The sequence below is a fragment of the Scylla paramamosain genome, chromosome 8 (assembly GCF_035594125.1).
Source record: "Scylla paramamosain isolate STU-SP2022 chromosome 8, ASM3559412v1, whole genome shotgun sequence".
In the NCBI taxonomy this organism is placed as follows: Eukaryota; Metazoa; Arthropoda; class Malacostraca; order Decapoda; family Portunidae; genus Scylla; species Scylla paramamosain.
The window spans coordinates 15,971,575-15,992,039 of NC_087158.1; the positions used below are offsets into that span (position 1 = coordinate 15,971,575).

The 20,465-nt window shown below is 42.8% G+C and overlaps 1 long non-coding RNA gene across 1 annotated transcript in view; it reads right to left on the minus strand.

The window, feature by feature from the left end:
* Nucleotides 1–15,510, minus strand: part of LOC135102860 (uncharacterized) — a 195,846-nt gene extending 180,336 nt beyond the window's left edge. The window contains exon 1 of the long non-coding RNA XR_010269804.1: nucleotides 15,445–15,510. This is a non-coding gene — a long non-coding RNA (uncharacterized LOC135102860). The remainder of the gene's footprint in view (nucleotides 1–15,444) is intronic.
* Nucleotides 15,511–20,465: the final 4,955 nt, after the last annotated feature.

Genomic DNA, 20,465 nt, shown 5'->3' on the forward strand with positions numbered 1-20,465 from the left:
AGGGAGGATTTCCAGAGAGAGAGAGAGAGAGAGAGAGAGAGAGAGAGAGAGAGAGAGAGAGAGAGAGAGAGAGAGAGAGAGAGAGAGAGAGAGAGAGAGAGAGAGAGAGAGAGAGAGAGAGAGAGAGAGAGAGAGAAAGGTAAAAACATCTATGACAGGAATGCGATTAAAAGTCATCAAAAGGAACAAATGTAGGACAAGTGAAAGAAGAGAAGGAAGAAAAGAAGAGAGGAGGAGGAGGAGGAGGAGGAGGAGGAGGAGGAGGAGGAGGAGGAGGAGGAGGAGGAGGAGGAGAAAGGGGAGGAAGAAAAAGAGAAGGCAGTGGTGGTGGTAGTCCTTATGATGAATAGTAGTTGGTGAAGAAGGAAGAGGAAGATGATAAAAAGAAGAAGAAGAACGAGGAGAATAAGGAGGAGGAGAAGGAGAGGCAAGAGCCGGGAGAAGGAACTATTTATGTAGCGAGTAATTAATTAGAAGAGCAGCTACCGTCCCTGAGGCGTCCCAGGAGGGCGGGAAATAACCAGCTGTATCCCTCATGTGTTAATGTAATATTCAGGTACTGGCGGGAATGTGAGGCCGCGGCTGAGGGAGACAATTATTCACGTGAAATGAGAGCATTCTTTTGCTTGTGTTGTAAATAAAATGCTACCTTGCTTATATATTACCTGCCTATATAGACTGTACTTAATCACTTGGACTCTCCTTAAAGAATATTGTACATGATATTATAACTCTTAAGGATCAGATAAGATGTTATACAATTAGATTTTTTTTTTTTAATGTGTTGTGTATAAAATGCTGTCTTGCTCATTTTACTTGCTTATCATATTATACTTAAGCATTTGTAAGATGTATATGATATTGTAACTCGTAGGTATTAAATAAGACGTCCAAGAAATATGATTATTTAAGCACACACACACACACACACACACACACACACACACACACACACACACACAACTCAATAAATAGATGAATTAATAAATGAACGAAAAAAATGATAAATACTTGGTGACTAGAAATTAAAATGAAATTCGCCAGACCAATTGACATAAATTATTAAATATCCAACAGGGGCTTTGATAGCTATTAATTGCCAAGATGAAATTACATTATACTTCAAATCCTAAATGTAACACAGAAAATGCATTGTTTAAAATTTTCTCCTTTTTTTTTTATCGATTAATTTATTCATCACCACTATATTTCAAGGTCTTGTGCGAGTAGCGGCTGCCATAGGTGTGTTTGCAGAGCCTTAGATGCTCAAAACTCTATATATGGTGGTGCTCAGAGCTTTGTAAATACAGTTAAGAGTACTCAATTTAATCTGATTCTCCTTGCGGTGCGCGTTCCTTCCTTCCCAGAAACACACAATAGAGAAACGATTGCCTGGTGGCCTGAGTAATGAAACACGGGACGCAATCACCGCAGAGCTTGTCATCATTCGTGTGCCATTGAAGGATTATTGAAATCACTCGTACAGCGGCTGGGAAATGTCATTAAGTAAAACGCTGCGTAGAGAGAGAGAGAGAGAGAGAGAGAGAGAGAGAGAGAGAGAGAGAGAGAGAGAGAGAGAGAGAGAGAGAGAGAGAGAGAGAGAGAGAGAGAGGGGGGGGAAGGTCTACCCACAAAAAGGCTAATACAAGTGTTTGGCGCCTTGTTATTTTCTCATGACCAATCTTCTGCCTCCGTTTTCTCTCGCTTATTTAACCTTCCCCTCCCTTTTCTCTAGTCCCATTTTTCCAGTGTCTCTACCCGCAATATTTCTCTCACTGCCTTTATTTGTATTCTCCCTCCTTTGCTCCCTTCCTCTCTCATCCTTTCTTTATGGTACTGTCCTCCCCTTCCTCCAGACTCCCCTCCTTTTTTATCTCTCTTTTTATCTCTATTCACTAGGTTTATTCACTCTTCCTATTCTTATTGCCTACTAGTGTCTTCTGTTCTACCTCCTTTTTACTCGTTCTCTTATTCATTGGTCTATCCACTCCTTTCTTACCTTTCCCCTTCTTCCTTGCTTTGTTTTAACTTTTCTTCGTCTCCTCTCTCGTTGCCATTTCTCCTTTACTCTCCTTTACTTTTCTCTCCCTCCATTTCCCTCACGCTGTCTTACCATCACTACTATTATCATCATCACCATCACTCCTACCATCACCACCATTACCATCACCATCACCATCACTACTACCATCACCACCAAAAAGAAAAAAAAGAACAAGGTAAGTAGTTACAGAAACACTACCACACCTGATTCTCTCTCTCTCTCTCTCTCTCTCTCTCTCTCTCTCTCTCTCTCTCTCTCTCTCTCTCTCTCTCTCTCTCTCTCTCTCTCTCTCTCTCTCTCTCGGAATGGCCCCCGGAAGTGGCCTCAAGGTGATAATACAGAAATTTTCAGGTGCGATCGCCACTTACTTCTGGGAAATGGGACGATTATTTGCAGCCCACCTTTGTGTGTATGTGTGTGTGTGTGTGTGTGTGTGTGTGTGTGTGTGTGTGTGATGCTGGAAGTGGTGTTTCTCTCTCTCTCTCTCTCTCTCTCTCTCTCTCTCTCTCTCTCTCTCTCTCTCTCTCTCTCTCTCTCTCTCTCTCTCTTTCTGACGCCAGTAAACGTGAAAAAAAATATCTTCAGAGAGAGAGAGAGAGAGAGAGAGAGAGAGAGAGAGAGAGAGAGAGAGAGAGAGAGAGAGAGAGAGAGAGAGAGAGAGAGAGAGAGTGTGTGTGTCTATTATCACAGGTAACCATAGAAAATAAGCTGTATTTGGGATATGATGGCGGAGGCTAATACTGTATGTGATAGAGGATGATGGTATGATTGATAGTAGTAGGAAGGAAGGGATGAAGGGAGAGAGAGAGAGAGAGAGAGAGAGAGAGAGAGAGAGAGAGAGAGAGAGAGGGAGGGAGGGAGAGAGAGGGATATACGTAGGACAGTACAGGTAAGAGGGCGATGGAAAGAGGTAAAGAGAGAGATAGGGGAAGTAGAAGATTGTGTAAGGTAAGAAAATAAAAGGAATGCAAGAAATGGGGTGTAAAACTAAAAAAAAAGAAAAAGAGAAGAGAAGTGGAAAGAATAAGTGAAAGAAGAAGTTGGATAAAGATTAAAGAATGAAAAATGATGAATACTGGAAGGAAAAAAAATGAGGAAAGTAAAGAGAGGAGATCAGTATGGCGGAAAAAGAAACAGAAGAAGACACGTACAAAAAAAGAAAAGAGATGATAAGAAGAAAAATAAAAAGAAAAGGTGAGAGTGAATGAGGTGAAGAAAAAAATAAAAGAATACGACTGAGAAAGACTGCGACGAAGAATGAGGAAACTAAGAAAAGAAGATTAATATGAAAGAGGAAAAAACGGAAGAACTGAAGTAGAAAAAGAAAAAAAGAGTAAGGAGAAAAGATAAGGGAAAAAGGAGAAAAATATGAAGACTGAAAAGAAGAATGAAGAAAATAAGGAGAGGAGGTTAGTATGATGGAAAAAGGAGGGAAAGGTGGAAACAAAAGTTGAAAGAATGAAAGGAAGACGTCGAGCAGAGGATAAAGGAAGAAGGACACGAGAGGCAAAGATTGAAAAATTGTTTGGCAGAAGAAGCAAAAGCAGAGACGGAGTAACAAAAGACGGTAGGAGGAAAACGACAGAGAATGAACAATAAAAGGAGAGAAAGAGACTGAGAGGGGAAGGAAACGAGCAAAAATATGGGTGGACATAGTAAAGAAGGGAAAGAAGAGGGAAGAAGGGCTGAGTGGTAAAGAGGAAAGAAGAGAAACGGAAAATGCGTAGTAAAAGAGAGAGAGAGAGAGAGAGAGAGAGAGAGAGAGAGAGAGAGAGAGAGAGAGAGAGAGAGAGAGAGAGAGAGAGAGAGAGAGAGAGAGAGAGAGAGGAAAGGGTTGGGAGGGGGAGAGAGTAAACATACGCAGCAAAGAAAATAGAAATTACATAAAATAAGATAAAAAAAAAGCAAGAAATGGAGGAACATTGAGTAAAGGAGTGTGAGAAAAGACAATGGAGAAGGAGCGAGGAAGTAAAAACAGGCGGAAAAAGACATGAAGAATAAACAGAGGTAGGAATAGTGGAAAAGAGGGAAGGGAAACAAAAAGGTGGGAAGGGAGAAGGGAGGATGGAAGGAAAAGAATTAGAAGGGAAGGAAAGGAAACATAATGGAAATAATAGAAACACGGAGAGAAAAAAAGGAAAAAAGGAAAGAAACAGAAGTGAAAGAATAAAAAGAGGGAGGGAAGGAAGAGGGAGAGAGAGAATATAGAAGGGAAGAAATGGAAGGAGGAAGGGAAATAAAGAGGGAGATAAGGAGAGAGGAAACTGAAGGGAGGGAAGGGAAAGAGAGTGGAGGCGGAAAGGATGGGAAGGAAAGAAGAGAGAGAGAGAGAGAGAGAGAGAGAGAGAGAGAGAGAGAGAGAGAGAGAGAGAGAGAGAGAGAGAGAGAGAGAGAGAGAGAGAGAGAGCGCTTATTGGCAATCCAGGTGAGCACAGGTGACGCCTCACGCACGGTAATTAGTGGAGGAGCTTGACCATCACCTGTCACCGCCGCGCTGGTCAGGTGTGGCTGATTAGGGACCTGCTACCACCACCACCATCACCACCGTTATTACTGCAAGGGAACCTATCATCACCACCACCACCACATCCTCATCACCGCTACGACTTGCATTAATACTATAACTTTTTCTACACATGATGGCAGTATTTGGAAGAAGGAAAAGAAAAAAAAGAAAGAAAAATATTACAACTGTTGAAAGAAAAAAAGAAAAAAATATGAACATAACAGTTAAAAGAAAGAAAAGAAAAAGGGAAAAAGAAAACGAGCTAGGGGCAAGATCCGTCATTCACTAAATATACAACACATGGACAGTTAGTGATGGAGTTATGGTGAAAATAGACAGAAATAAGCGCGTATATTGTTTTCCCCTGAAACCAGCTGGTGTCAAGGTCTGTACTGATGTCAGGCAGGGCAGCTTAGCGAAGGATCAAAATGTCAATCGCTGTTTAATATCACTCATCCATAATCTCTCATTAGCATCATAGCAACCATCATTATCACAACCGTCACTTTGTTTCACCTCTATGGCTATTACCGTCATCACCAAAATTACTACTATCACCACCGCCAAAACCACCATCAACACCATCAAAACCACCAACATCACCACCAAAACTACCACCATCACCACCTAAACGACCTCCATCACCACCTAAATGACACTCACCACCATGCCATCACTACAACCACTACCAACGTGACTCCAAACACCTCCCAAACACTTCCTTTCATTTTGCATCACAGTTTGCTAAGTCCTGCCTCCTCGCTTGCCTCCGTCCTTCCCTCCCCCCTTCTGCCCATCCTTCTTTTCCTCCTTCCCTCTCTCCCGCGCTGTACCTCCACTTTTCTCCCTCCATACACATTACCCAGCCTCCTATTCTCTCTCTCTCTCTCTCTCTCTCTCTCTCTCTCTCTCTCTCTCTCTCTCTCTCTCTCTCTCTCTCTCTCTCTCTCCCTTCCACCACATTTTCCATCCCTCGTTTTCATCTCTCACGTCCATTCACCCATTCACTTCTTCATTCTCTTTCTCTTCATTTTCTTCCTCGCGTCTATCTCTACCTCCCTCCATCCATTTCTACTCCTGATTTCCTTCCATATACCTCACGTTCCTCTCTCTCTCCTTCCCTCCATTGACAAAAATTCAGCCCCCCAAAAAACGCCAATACCATGCATTCATTACACTGTGTAACACGTACTCTTCACATTTCAAGGCATCCAGCAAGATCTTGACACTGTTGTATTCCTCTTTGAGCTGGAAAGAGTGAGCGAGGGGAAGAGATGAATACATGTTCCCGTTATGAAGCAGCACTGCTTTGAGGTCCCTGCACGAGCTGTCGATGAAGAGTCGCCACTCGTTGGGGTTACAGGCGATTTCAATTGCCTCACACAGACCGGTCACATTGTGGCAAAAACAAAGTTCATTTTGACGAGTAAAAAGGCTTGAAAATGCTGGTGACACTTTCTCTGACCTCATATTTTCACACTTTCATCTAAAAAATTCCACTGCTTGAGTCTTGACGTCAGAAGCTCGGCATTTGACTCTGTGAGATCAAGATCTCTTATCAGGTCGTTGACGTCATTTTGGCTTGGGTAGTAAAGGTTTCTCTCCTCAGTTGCTCCTCTGAAATCTGGATCAGTGACTTTTTCTAAACTGTTTTTTTCTTTCTAAAAACTGCTGCTCTCTCTCTAGAGGAGTGGGTACGGGGAGCTCAGAGCAGTGTGGCACTGGATCACATAAGGTCTGGATATAAGATAACAGGTTAGTTTTAAAATAAAACAAAGTTTAAAGGGAATAGTTCTCATTTTCTTTGATTTCTAGATAAAAACAATTACGAAATAACATTTACTGATCAAAGACAAAAAAAGTTAAAATTTTGTTACATGGTGTTATCATTGTACGGGAAACTGATGACACGATAGGACAGGCAATTTCTCTCCCTGTCTCTCTCTCTCTCTCTCTCTCTCTCTCTCTCTCTCTCTCTCTCTCTCTCTCTCTCTCTCTCTCTCTCTCTCTCTCTCTCTCTCTCTCTCTCTCTCTCTCTCTCTCTCTCTCTCTCTCTCTCTCTCTCTCTCTCTCTCTCTCTCTCTCTCTCTCTCTCTCTCTCTCTCTCTCTCTCTCTCTCTCTCTCTCTCTCTCTCTCTCTCTCTCTCTCTCTCTCTCTCTCTCTCTCTCTCTCTCTCTCTCTCTCTCTCTCTCTTGTACCGTGAGAATAGTTTACCGATTAAATTCGTATCCTCATCCATTTCTCCTCGTCCTCTTCCACCTCGTTCTCCTCCTCCTCCTCCTCCTCCTCCTCCTCCTCCTCCTCCTCCTCCTCCTCCTCCTCCTCCTCCTCCTCCTCTTCCTCCTCCTCCTCCTCCTCCTTATCCTCCTCCTCCCCTCTTTTCTTTCTCTTCTAATCATTCCTTCGTTTGCAACCTTTATTTTTCTTTCCCTTTTCCTCCTCTCTATTTTCACCCTAAGGGATTAAGAGAGAGAGAGAGAGAGAGAGAGAGAGAGAGAGAGAGAGAGAGAGAGAGAGAGAGAGAGAGAGAGAGAGAGAGAGAGAGAGAGAGAGACCTCCAGCCCTCCACCTGTCCAGCCTGGGGTGCAGCATCACTCATTCCACAATCCCTCACACTGTTGTTCACTGCTTTCTTCTACCAACTGTCATTAACTACTGTGTATGTAACTATTTATAGTTATTACTCACTCTCTCACTAACTATTTTTATTACCAGTAACTAGTCTCTATGCAAATATTTACTTAACTACCCTTACGTGCGTATAACTTTCTCCATTACTCCATCACTATCACTAACTCGTGCTGCAAATATTTACCAACTATCGCTACTACACTCACTATAACTACTACCACTATCACTGACAAACTACTGTCTATACAAATCATCAGCTATCGTTACTTAAAATTCTCACCATCAATCGCTATCAATCTATCACCAGACGAAGCTAACGACGGTGGAGGAAGATTTGAGCGTCGCTAAGTCTCGGGAAGGATAAAGAGATGAGGAATAAAACGGGCGGAAATGAGCAGCGGTCGGCAGCGTCACTCGGGGATTTGATCGCTGCGGGAGAAAACGAGGCTGCGGGGATGAGCTGCGAGGCGGACTAATAAAAAGATGAATTACACGACCAGGGAATGAAAGAAAGGATACGTAATGTGATTATGCCGAGCTGGGGGGAGGAGTAACGGAGAGAGGGAGGGAGGGCGAGAGGGAGGGAGGGCGAGAGGGAGGGAGGGCGAGAGGGAAGAGAGGGAGAGAGAGAGAGAGAGAGAGAGAGAGAGAGAGAGAGAGAGAGAGAGAGAGAGAGAGAGAGAGAGAGAGAGAGAGAGAGAGAGAGAGAGAGAGAGAGAGAGAGAGAGTAAACATTCCACCAACAACTCTAATTATAACTCCCCCCCAAAAAAAAATATTTATATGTAAGCAAACAAATAAAATAAATAATCATTTCAATCAACTAAACACCACCAAACACACTGATTTTACATATTCATTCACTTACAATTACTGTTTTTCAACGATCTCAAAAAAAAAAAAAAAAAAAAAAACACGAGGAACAAGCACTGTGCGGGGAGAAAGAGAAGGATGCGTGAGTGGCTGAGGGCGTTAACTGGCTCCCGTCACGCCCCGCAGAGTTCACAGGCGTCATGAGCCGTGCCACCAGACATATGGACCACGAGTTTGGTTCCTGCATCCAAAAACACCCAGCAACAGTACTTCGCGCGTGAGATATGTAGGCTATCATGGGGGAGGTGGTTGGATGGGTGAAGGGATGTGCGTGGGTGATAGGTAAGCAATGGTGGTGGTTGAATGGGTGAGTTATAGTGGGTGAGGTTGTGGGTGATGGTGAGGGCGTTCGGTGATGGTGGGCAGGAGGGTGATGTGGGGTGATGGTTTGGTTGGTAAGGTGTTCGTGGTGAGGGAGGGGAGTAGTGTTGAGTGGTGGGTGGGTATGTGGGTCGTGGTGGTAGCTGAGGGAGGGTGGTGGGTAGCTAGATGAGTGGCAGTGGGTTTTCCAATGATTTGTTGTGCTTTTTTCTGAAATGCAATTGTTCTTAAGTCTCCTCATGTAATTTCTATACATTTTCATATATTCTTCAAGAGTTTTCTATTCGTTGCTTCTTATTTTTCTGTTCCCTCAAATGTATGTTTTCGAAATGCTGCTACTGAATTTCGGAAAGGGAAGAGTTAGAGAGAGTTAGAGAGAGAGAGAGAGAGAGAGAGAGAGAGAGAGAGAGAGAGAGAGAGAGAGAGAGAGAGAGAGAGAGAGAGAGAGAGAGAGAGAGAGAACAGGACCAGACAAAAAGTATGGCGGAGTGAGAAAGTTAAATAAAAAAAATCACTGGTACATGTAAGCCGAAACAAAAAAAAAAAAAGGATAAAGAAATACATATAACGTAACAAAGTAAAATAGAAAAAAAAGCAGAAAAGGGAAAAAGATAGAAAAAAGGTATGGTAGAGAAATAAAAGTACAGGTGTGGCCTAAAAAAACTAACAAAAAGTAAAACATAACAATGCCACGCCCACACCCCATCCCCCCAAAAAAAAAAAATAAATAAATAAAAAAATAAATAAATAAATAAATAAACACGTGTAATTACAAGTATGGTAAGTGCGTCCTGCTCATAACCACGATTACACATCATCACCATAACACATTATCATCACATGCCCTGTACACATAACACCTGCAATCTTGACACCTGCACCCTTCCCACTCACCACCCTACCTCTTCCCGCTTCACGTGCACCCTTTCAACACCACCTAATTATCTGCATCACCTGTAAGCACCACACACACACACACACACACACACACACACACACACACACATGCACATGGCCACACTATAAACACCAAGCACAATCCTTTTTCCTAATATTTTTTTTCTGCACACGCAGTAATTAAGCAACAATTTCTTTACCCTTTCATTTTCCTTGTTTTTTTCTTCTTATACCTAAAAAAATCAGCTCCTCTCTCTCTCTCTTCTCCTACACCTTGGTTAGCCTTGGTCGTCTCTTTCAGGGTCATGAGGCGGTCTTGAGTCCCCTCGCTTTCTGCCCTTTAAAGGTGCCCCGTCAAGGACACCCACCCACCCCACTTGGGACGAAATACTGCAGGGGTGAGATTGGAATGAGTTTTCCTGCTTCCTTTAATTTTTTAATTTTTTTTTTTTTTTGGTGTGTAATTATATTTATTTATTATTGTTTTTTGTTTGTTTGGTTGGTTGGATAGTTGGTTAGTTGGTTCGTTGTTGTTATTGGTTGTTGTTGTTGTTGTTGGTGTTGGTGTTGTTGTTGTTGTTGTTTTCATTATCATCACCTTTTTCTTTTTTATTTCTTTTTTTCTTTATTCCTTTATTCTTCTTTTTTTTCTTTTTTCTCATCTTCCTGTTCCTCCTCTTCCTGTTCCTCCTCCTCCTCCTGCTCCTGCTCCTCCTCATTCTCCTCCCCCTCCTCTTTTGCTGAACTGCATTTTTTAAACCAAGGAAAGTGCCTACTAAGAGCTAGAAAAGGCCCATTTTATAGACGCTCTACAAAAGGTGTATATAAGAACTGGTTCCAATCGGATTGTGTTATTCAACGGTACAAGTGTCTCAATATTCCTTTCATGAAATAGTTTATGCCGTAAGAGGGGAGGAGGTACAGAATCAGGCAAAGTGCTCCAGAATTTACCAGGGGAAGAGTCAAAGAGTGAAGGCAGCTTTTACTCAGGTTTGTGTTGGTAGACCTTGGACAGCTTGAAAAAAAAAAAAAATGCAAATCAATCTTTAACGCTAATTGCAGTTTAAATTTTCAACATACGATGCCACCAATGTAAGCAAAACCTCGCCTTGCTAAAACAGGTAAATCATTAGCAGTTTTTGGCCTTACTTTCAAGCTTTAAACAACAACAACACCTGTCCACTATTGCAGGTGAACTATTGTCGCTAATTACACTCTTAACCCTTTCACTGCTATATGCAACAAATCACCACACTAAAAGTAATATATAGAATTTTGATAAACAACTACAAGGAAGAAAGGGATAAAGAAAAATACTAGATCTTGCAAGCTCTAGGCGGTACACTATTTGGAGGGCGGTGAAGAACAAGAAAAGATGTCTTAGAGTGGTTGGTTATTAAGGAAAAATATGTCAACGTTCCATATACAGATGTTGGTGATAATGCACACAACACCTGCCTTGCCATATAGGTGAAAAAATAGTGCCAATGACACCTCTGTCTTCTCGAATACAGGGCTGAATAACAGCTTTAATTAATTTCCTCTACACATGTCATTAATGTACATCAAATAAGTACGTATTGCACCATTAATGTATCAGGCAAGTACAATAACCCACACACACACACACACACACACACACACACACACACACACACACACACACACAAAGCGCTCACTATTACATTTATAAAATATTCATTGACTTCAACTATTTCAAGAGAAGAGTATCAAGACCTCTCAGGAATTAAACTTAACTTTGAATTGGAAATCTTTTTATTCAACACTTCTTGCCGAGGCGACAATTCACTGGGCCTTTTTCCAATTCTTTTATTTATATATTCATTTATTTTTTTGCATCCCTGATCTTCTTCCTCCTAGTGTAAAAGAAAAAAAGAGGCAGGAACCAGTAACGCATTTCCATGAACTCCGCCAGAAAGATAAATCAGCGAGCGCCACCTGCAGCCTTGACAAGCACTTCCAGGCATACCCAGCCGAGCCAAGCCAAGCCGCCCCGAGCCAGACGCCGTGTCGCCAAACGTGCAGGTCGCAAAGGGAGCAGCGAGGCGCGCTTCTCCAGGCAATCTTTCTTTTAAGACTGACGTTCCTCCTTTCCGGAATAGATCCCACCCATCTCTCACTGATGCCTTTCCATACCCCACTCTTCCTCCCCTCCAGCACTTTCTGCCCACCATTACCATCCATACGCCTCCTACTTCTCTTTCTCCCTTGTCAGTCTGTCTCCCATCATCCAAAATGTCCTTCTCTCCTTCCCATCCATGCTATTACCCCCCACCACCCACACTTCTCCCTCATCCAACAGAGCCTCCCACTACCCAAGACACTCATACCGCCTCTCCGTCTATCCTATCCTATCCTCCCATCCCGCTCAGCCTCCATCACAGAAAAATGCACTTCTATACTTCCCAACCAGGGAGTAGACACCTGCCGAAACGATAATTATTCCCAGTGAGGTCTAAAGCACTGTTCAGGGGGTGCTGTGAACTTATTATTAAACCCAGCTGTGACCTCACTGAATGTTTCCCCTTTGTGTCTCACAACACAAGGGGGTAGTCACAGCCTGCCCTCTAAAGACAACTCTCTTCCTCCACACAAAACTACAAGCACCTAATAACACACACACCCCTTCACTCAAAAAATTTTAAAATCATGGCGACTCCTACACCAGCCTCGGAGTCCCCATCTGGGGAGGGGGACCATAAATGTCCCCAGGTCGGACTGCCTTTCCGTCGACGACCCTAAGTGTCTTGACACCCCCCTCAACTTTTTCTTCATTAACTTCTGCAACATTCGCGGTCTAAGATCTAATTTTCAATCTGTAGAACACCTCTTCTTCTCTCCTCTTCTAAACCTCATCTTCTTTTCCTCACTGAAACTCAGGTGTCTGAGGCAACTGACAGTAGCCCCTTTTCTGTTCCCTCCTACTTTCTCTATCCTCATGTTCGATCCAAAGCTGGATGCTGCGTTTATGTGCGCAATGACTTAACCTGCTCTCGTGCCCACGCTCTTGATTCTTCCGAGTTTTCCACCATCTGGCTACGACTACAGAGTCATTCTCATACTAAATTTATCTGTGCTGTATACCTCTCTCCTAACTCCTCTGACTATAAGAAATTCTTTGACTACTTAACTTCCAAAGTGGAGCACATTCTGACCCTCTTCCCTTTTGCAGAGATCTCCATTCTTGGAGACTTCAATGTTTACCACCAGCTTTGGCTTTCCTCTCCCTTCACTGACCATCCTGGTGAACTAGCCTACAACTTTGCTATCCTCCATGACCTAGAGCAATTGGGTGCAACACCCTACTCGTATTCCTGACCGTCTTGGAGATACGCCCAACATTCTTGACCTTTTCCTCACCTCTAATCCTTCTGCTTATGCTGTCCACCCTTTCTTCTCCGTTGGGCTCCTCCGATCACAATCTCATATCTTTATCTTTTTCCTATCACTCCAATCCCTCCTCAGGATCCCCCTAAGCAAAGGTGCCTCTGGCGTTTTGCCTCTGCTAGTTGGGGGGACCTGAGGAGGTATTTTGCTGATTTTCCTTGGAATGACTACTGCTTCCGTGTCAGAGACCCATCTTTGTGTGCTGAGCGCATAACAGAGGTGATAGTGTCTGGCATGGAGGCGTACATTCCTCACTCTTTTACTCGTCCTAAACCTTCTAAACCTTGGTTTAACACAGCTTGTTCTCGTGCTATACATGATAGAGAGGTGGCCCACAAAAGGTACTTAAGCCTTCCATCACCAGAATCTCATGCACTTTATATTTCTGCCCGGAACCATGCCAAGTCTGTTCTCCAACTAGCTCCAACTCCAAAAACTCCTTCATTAACAGAAAATGTCAAAACTTTTCAAGATCTAACTCCCCTCGTGATTTCTGGCATCTAGCCAAAAATATCTCCAATAACTTTGCTTCTTCTTCTTTCCCTCCTTTACTTCAACCAGATGGCACCACTGCTATCACATCTATTTCTAAAGCTGAACTCTTTGCTCAAACCTTTGCTAAAAACGCTACCTTGGACGATTCTGGGCTTGTTCCTCCCTCTCCTCCACCCTCTGACTACTTCATGCCACGTATTAAAATTCTTCGTAATGATGTTTTTCATGCCCTCGCTGGTCTAAACCTTCGGAAGGCTTATGGACCTGATGGGGGTCCCTCCTATTGTTCTCCGAAACTGTGCCTCCGTGCTTGCACCTTGCCTAGTTAAACTCTTTCAGCTCTGTCTGTCAACATCTACCTTTCCTTCTTGCTGGAAGTTTGCCTACATTCAACCTGTTCCTAAAAAGGGTGACCGCTCTAATCCCTCAAACTACCGTCCTATTGCTTTAATTTCCTGCTTATCTAAAGTTTTTGAATCTATCCTCAACAGGAAGATTCTTAAACATCTATCACTTCCACAACCTTCTATCTGATCGCCAGTATGGGTTCCGTCAAGGCCGCTCTACTGGTGATCTTCTGGCTTTCCTTACTGAGTCTTGGTCATCCTCTTTTAGAGACTTTGGTGAAACTTTTGCTGTTGCCTTGGACATATAAAAAGCATTTGATAAAGTCTGGCACAAAGCTTTGATTTCCAAACTACCCTCCTACGGTTTCTATCCTTCTCTCTGTAACTTCATCTCAAGTTTCCTTTCTGACCGTTCTATTGCTGCTGTGGTAGACGGGTCACTGTTCTTCTCCTAAATCTATTAACAGTGGTGTTCCTCAGGGTTCTGTCCTGTCACCCACTCTCTTCTTATTATTCATTAATGATCTTCTAAACCAAACTTCTTGTCCTATCCACTCCTATGCTGATGATACCACCCTGCACTTTTCCACGTCTTTTCATAGACGTCCAACCCTTCAGGAGGTAAACATATCACGCAGGGAAGCCAAAGAACGCCTGATTTCTGATCTTTCTAAAATTTCTGATTGGGGCAGAGCAAACTTGGTATTGTTCAATGCCTCAAAAACTCAATTCCTCCATCTATCAACTCAACACAATCTTCCAGACAACTATACCCTCTTCTTCAATGACACTCAACTGTCCCCCCTCTTCTACACCGAACATCCACGGTCTGTCCTTTACTTATAATCTGAACTGGAAACTTCACATCTCATCTCTAGCTAAAACAGCTTCTATGAAGTTAGGTGTTCTGAGACGTCTCCGCCAATTTTTCTCACCCCCCCAGCTGCTAACTCTGTACAAGGGCCTTATCCGTCCATGTATGGAATATGCTTCACATGTCTGGGGGGGTTCCACTCATACTTCTCTTCTAGACAGGGTGGAATCAAAAGCTTCTCGTCTTATCAACTCTCTTCCTCTAACTGACTGTCTTCAGCCCCCTCTCTCACCGCCGCAATGTTGCATATCTAGCTGTCTTCTACAGCTATTTTCATGCCAACTGCTCTTCTGATCTTGCTAACTGCATGCCTCCCCTCCTTCTGCGGCCTCGCTGCACAAGACTTTCTTCTTTCTCTCACCCCTATTCTGTCCACCTCTCTAACGCAAGAGTTAACCAGTATTCTCAATCATTCATCCCTTTCTCTGGTAAACTCTGGAACTCCTTGCCTTCTTCTGTATTTCCACCTTCCTATGACTTGAATTCCTTCAAGAGGGAGGTTTCAAGACACTTATCCACCAATTTTTGACCACTGCTTTGACCCTTTTATGGGACTGGCATTTCAGTGGGCATTTTTTTTATTAGATTTTTGTTGCCCTTGGCCAGTATCCCTCCTACATAAAAAAAAGAAAAAAAAAAAAAAAACCATGCTATTCCTTCCAACACCCATGCACTTCTCTCCCTCACTCCATACATCCTCCCACCATCCCATCCACACTATCTCTCCAAGTATCTACACATCTTTCCCATCTAAAAGACCCTCCCATCATCCAAAAATGTCTTAACCTTCCCCATTCATATCCCTCATAACATCTACAAGCCTTCCCCCATTTCACATCTTACATCACCCTAGTCACCCTCCTACTCCCTTCCCATTGCCCCTCAGCCTTCCACCGCCAACTCTGCTTGCTCACAAAAAGGGGAGTTATAGAGGCAATGATAACACAAGCCTTTGTTCGGAAGATGCCCATAAGCCCCAGCCAAATAACAGGGTAATAAACGCCATTCCAATATCCTTACAGCCTTAAAGAATAGGATGGTACTCACTCACTCCTGGAAAGACTGCTCGTATGCCAGGCAGGTAGCAAAAGAAAACGGAAGTGACGGTGGGCTGATGGAAGGAAGAAAGGGGGAGTTTGTAGATTTATCCCTCAACTCTCTCTCTCTCTCTCTCTCTCTCTCTCTCTCTCTCTCTCTCTCTCTCTCACCCTGACGCTATTTTTTCCAGGTATATATTCGCTATATATTCATGTTTCAGATACACAAACACACACAAACAGTCCTCACTTTGACTTACTGGAGACATTACACACAAACAGTGCCTTCAGTATTTGTCATTGTTATTTATCATTTACCATTACTATTTGTCATTTATCAGTATTATTTTACCAATTATCACTATCACTAAGTCTCCCTTTGGTCTGGCCTTCTCCATCGCTTCAACTAACATAAAAGGAGAAAGTGAAAGACTGAAAGGCAAACGGACACATACTTGAGAGAGAGAGAGAGAGAGAGAGAGAGAGAGAGAGAGAGAGAGAGAGAGAGAGAGAGAGAGAGAGAGAGAGAGAGAGAGAGAGAGAGAGGAGGAAGGAAGGGAGAGGGAGACATTGACGTTGCATTCGAAAGGTCTTCCTATTTCTTTTCTATACTTGGTTTAAAGGAAGGCGGTCAGGAAGTCAAACTCTCTCTCTCTCTCTCTCTCTCTCTCTCTCTCTCTCTCTCTCTCTCTCTCTCTCTCTCTCTCTCTTCACTCCCTACTCCTCTTACACCTTCTTTACTTAGCTTCTCCTCCTCCTCCTCCTTCTCCTCCTCCTCCTCCTCCTTCTCCTCCTACTCCTTCTCCTCCTCCTTCTCCTCCCCATGTGTTTCCAGGTAATAAATGTATCTACTGCAATGAGGCGATGCAATGTGGTGCATATGTTCGATACTTCTGGAGAGGCTGGAGAGCAAAGCAAGGAAGGGATCGAAAGGGAAGGGATGGGAAGGGGAGAGAGGAAGGAAACAAGGGCAATAGAGAAGGTGGAAAATAAAAACTAAAAAAAAAAAAAGATGTGAAAGAACTGGAGAATACTCGTAAAACATGATATTAGGCAGAAAGAGAGAAGAAATAGGGAAAGCTTATACAAATGGAGCGGTAATGAGAAACGTGGTAACGGTGAGAATAGCGAAGTTTGTAATAAAAGAAAAGAAAAGAGGATGAAATGACGAGAAGTAGGTGTAAAAAATAATAGGAGTTTAAGAGGATAGAGGGAGAAGGAATAAGTGAAGAGAGAGAGAGAGAGAGAGAGAGAGAGAGAGAGAGAGAGAGAGAGAGAGAGAGAGAGAGAGAGAGAGAGAGAGAGAGAGAGAGAGAGAGAGAGAGAGAGAACGGTAAAGTATAGAGGGATTCTTGTGCAGTGCAGGTGTGAGGATTAGGAAGCAGAGAAAATGTGTGAAATGTGAGGGCAGGAATTCATGGGCGGAGGAGGAGGAGGAGGAGGAGGAGGAGGAGGAGGAGGAAAAAAGAACTACAAAAACAACAAATACAAAAACAGCAGCAGCAGCAACAACAACAACAACAACAACAACAACAACAACAACAACAACAACAACAACAACAACAACAACAACAACAACAACAACAACAACAACAACAACAACAACAACAACAACAACAACAACAACAACAACAACAACAACAACAACAACAACAACAACAACAACAACAACAACAACAACAACAACAACAACAACAACAACAACAACAACAACAACAACAACAACAACAACAACGACAACGAAAAAAGGGACAAGAGAACATGAGAAACCCGATTGGAGGAATGAACACTACCTAATACAGTGAGTGAGGGAGAGTGTCTGCGTGTGCTTGTGTCAGTGTGCATCAGAAACTGTAAAAAAAAAAAAAAAAAAAAAATATCCCGCCTCAGGTTCTTTCCAATACGTCAATCTGCCTAATGTAATGTTCCCTCCCCGCCGCCCCAGCCGCTGTCCAATACGCAGGCTTCACTAGGCAAAAGATTCCCTTTCTTACGAGTGACGGCCCCCTTTGACACCCTTCCAGTGTGGCGACGAGGCCTTCCAACACCTCCATTCAATCTACTATTGTCACTGCTATTACCACACACACACACACACAATCACACACACTCACACACACAAAAATCACACACACAAAATCACACTCTCTCTCTCTCTCTCTCTCTCTCTCTCTCTCTCTCTCTCTCTCTCTCTCTCTCTATATATATATATATATATATACATACCTACCTACCGACTTGCCTATTTATCTATCTATCTATCTATCCCTCTGTCTATATATCTGCCTATCTATCTACCTATCTCTCTCTCTCTCTATCTATTTATCTATTTAGCTATCTATCTGTCCATCTATCCCACCGTCTATCTATCTATTTATTTATCCATCTGTCTATCCCTCTGTCTGTTTATCTATCCCTCTGTCTGTTTATCTATCTATCTATCTATCTGTCTATCTATCCATCTGTCTATCTATCCCTCTTTTTGTCTATCTATCTATCTACTTGTCTATCCATCTATCTATTGACCTTTCTCCTTTCTTTTTACAATTCAGTGAAGGAGAGAGAGAGAGAGAGAGAGAGAGAGAGAGAGAGAGAGAGAGAGAGAGAGAGAGAGAGAGAGAGAGAGAGAGAGAGAGAGAGAGAGAGAGAGAGAGAGAGAGAGAGACGTCATCCTCAGTGCCTTGGTTTACCTGTTCTGCTTCACCAATCACTTTTACCTGCGCCAACAGAAGCGACCAATCAGGTAAGTCGCCACCTCACGACCCAAAAGCCTCAGCCAATCAGCGCTTAGCTCCTTCCTTTGCCAGCCATTCAAGTGTTCAATTCCTTTCCTTTGCCCTAGTTTCGCAACACATCAACGAAAGCGAGAGAGAGAGAGAGAGAGAGAGAGAGAGAGAGAGAGAGAGAGAGAGAGAGAGAGAGAGAGAGAGAGAGAGAGAGAGAGAAGAGTGTGAAAGGGAAAACCGAGAAGCAAAAGTCAAAAGGGTAGGATGAAATTGAATATAAAAAAGAAAAAAAAAAGAAGAGATGAAAGAAAGTGAGGCAGTGAAAATACAGAAGTGGGAAAGTGAAAGTTGGGTATGAAAGGTTCCAAATAAATGGGAAAATAAACATTAAAAGAAAAAGGAGTTATTTGTGAAAGCAAAAAAAAAGAAAAAAAAAGAAAAGAGTTAAAGAAAGAGAAAATTTATTAGTTTCGATGAGGACGTGTTGGTGTAAGGCGCAGGTGTGTGGGAAGGAGAGCAGGTGTGGGGAGCGCAGGTGTGGAGTTCTGGCAGGTGGTTTTGCTTAAATTATGTTTTTTTGTTTGTTATTTGTTTGTTTGTTGGTTTGTGTGTTGTTTCATTTGGAGGATTGGAACGTGGGGAAAGATATGTTTGGTGGTATTGCTTCTTTCTCTTTCTCTCTCTCTCTCTCTCTCTCTCTCTCTCTCTCTCTCTCTCTCTCTCTCTCTCTCTCTCTCTCTCTCTCTCTCTCTCTCTCTCTCTGTGTGTGTGTGTGTGTGTGTGTGTGTGTGTGTGTGTGTGTGTGTGTGTGTGTGTGTGTGTGTGTGTGTGTGTGTGTGTGTGTGTGTGTGTGTGTGTGTGTGTGTGCATGTGGCCGATCCTGCCTGCTATTTATGATGCGCAAGTTGGTCACTAAACTGGGAAACTTTACAAATTAATATTAAACACACACACACACGCATACAACACAACACACATACACACACACACACACACACACACGCATACAACACAACACACATACACACACACACACACACACACACACACACACACACACACACACACATCGTAAGAATTATTTCCCATTCAAAAGAAAAGGAAAAATAGATTTCACACTTTTTTTCCTATCATTGTCTTTTCGTCAACAACCAGTTCGTGTCCTTTGGTAGAATTTAAAACCACTTTTACTGAGGTTATCTGGGGTCAAAAGCTGTATGTAAAAAAAAAAAAAAGAGCACATGACGGTTCACTCTCACACCAAACAGCTCTCAGTTTTAATAGACACAGAAGGAAGCGGGACATCGCCATAGGTTGAACTCTAAGGCACCTTACGAGGCACAATGCGTTTCTTTATGTAAGAGGGGCACTAATCTAAGGCAACGAAAACAATGAAAATGAAAAGGCCCACTGAGGAGGCTGTCCCTAAAGAATGGTCAAAAAGAATAATGCTAAACTGTAGGGTAAGCGCATAACGCACGCACACACACACACACACACACACACACACACACACACACACACACACACACACACACACACACAAGTGCCTTTCACCATTATTTATTTACGCAAGGTATGTAAAGTAAAGCGTATAACATTTCCAAGAATGAGAAAAAATCTGTCATTGTTTTCTGGACGCCCTGTCAACTTACCAACCTTGCCCTTGTGTTGCAATCTGAAGGAAAAGTTGCTCGAGTATTTTACATGTTTTATTTTAACAGTGGCAGAGAAAATATATACACGAGCATTGTCAAAGGAGTGGTCCGGCACGCAGAGGCTGGCAGGGAACAAAACACAAGAATTATTACGGCCATTAGCCTCGATCTACAGAATTACGGCTACAGCAAATGGGCGGAACTAAATGGGCGGAACTAAATGGGCGGAACTAAATGCACTTCATGTTTGCTAGGTTTGGTCAGATTTTAGTATGAGGACTTATGCTCCACTCTGCACGAACATATGGTAAGCCTCACCTTGACTTATATTCATTAAAGAAAAAAAAAATACGGTCTGCGGTGCACGCTTCATTTGTATGTATGTATTTCCGTTTTAAAATAATACATGAACGTTAATAATCTTTTGTATCGAGTAAGTTTGTACGTATCATAGTATATAGTATATAACTGACCTCTCTCTCTCTCTCTCTCTCTCTCTCTCTCTCTCTCTCTCTCTCTCTCTCTCTCTCTCTCTCTCTCTCTCTCTCTCTCTCTCTCATTGTTTGGCTAGACTGTTCCTTTGTAGTAAGTCTCTTGATTTTAGTAATCTTTGTTTGTTTGCAATTGTTGATGTTGAGTTGATGGTT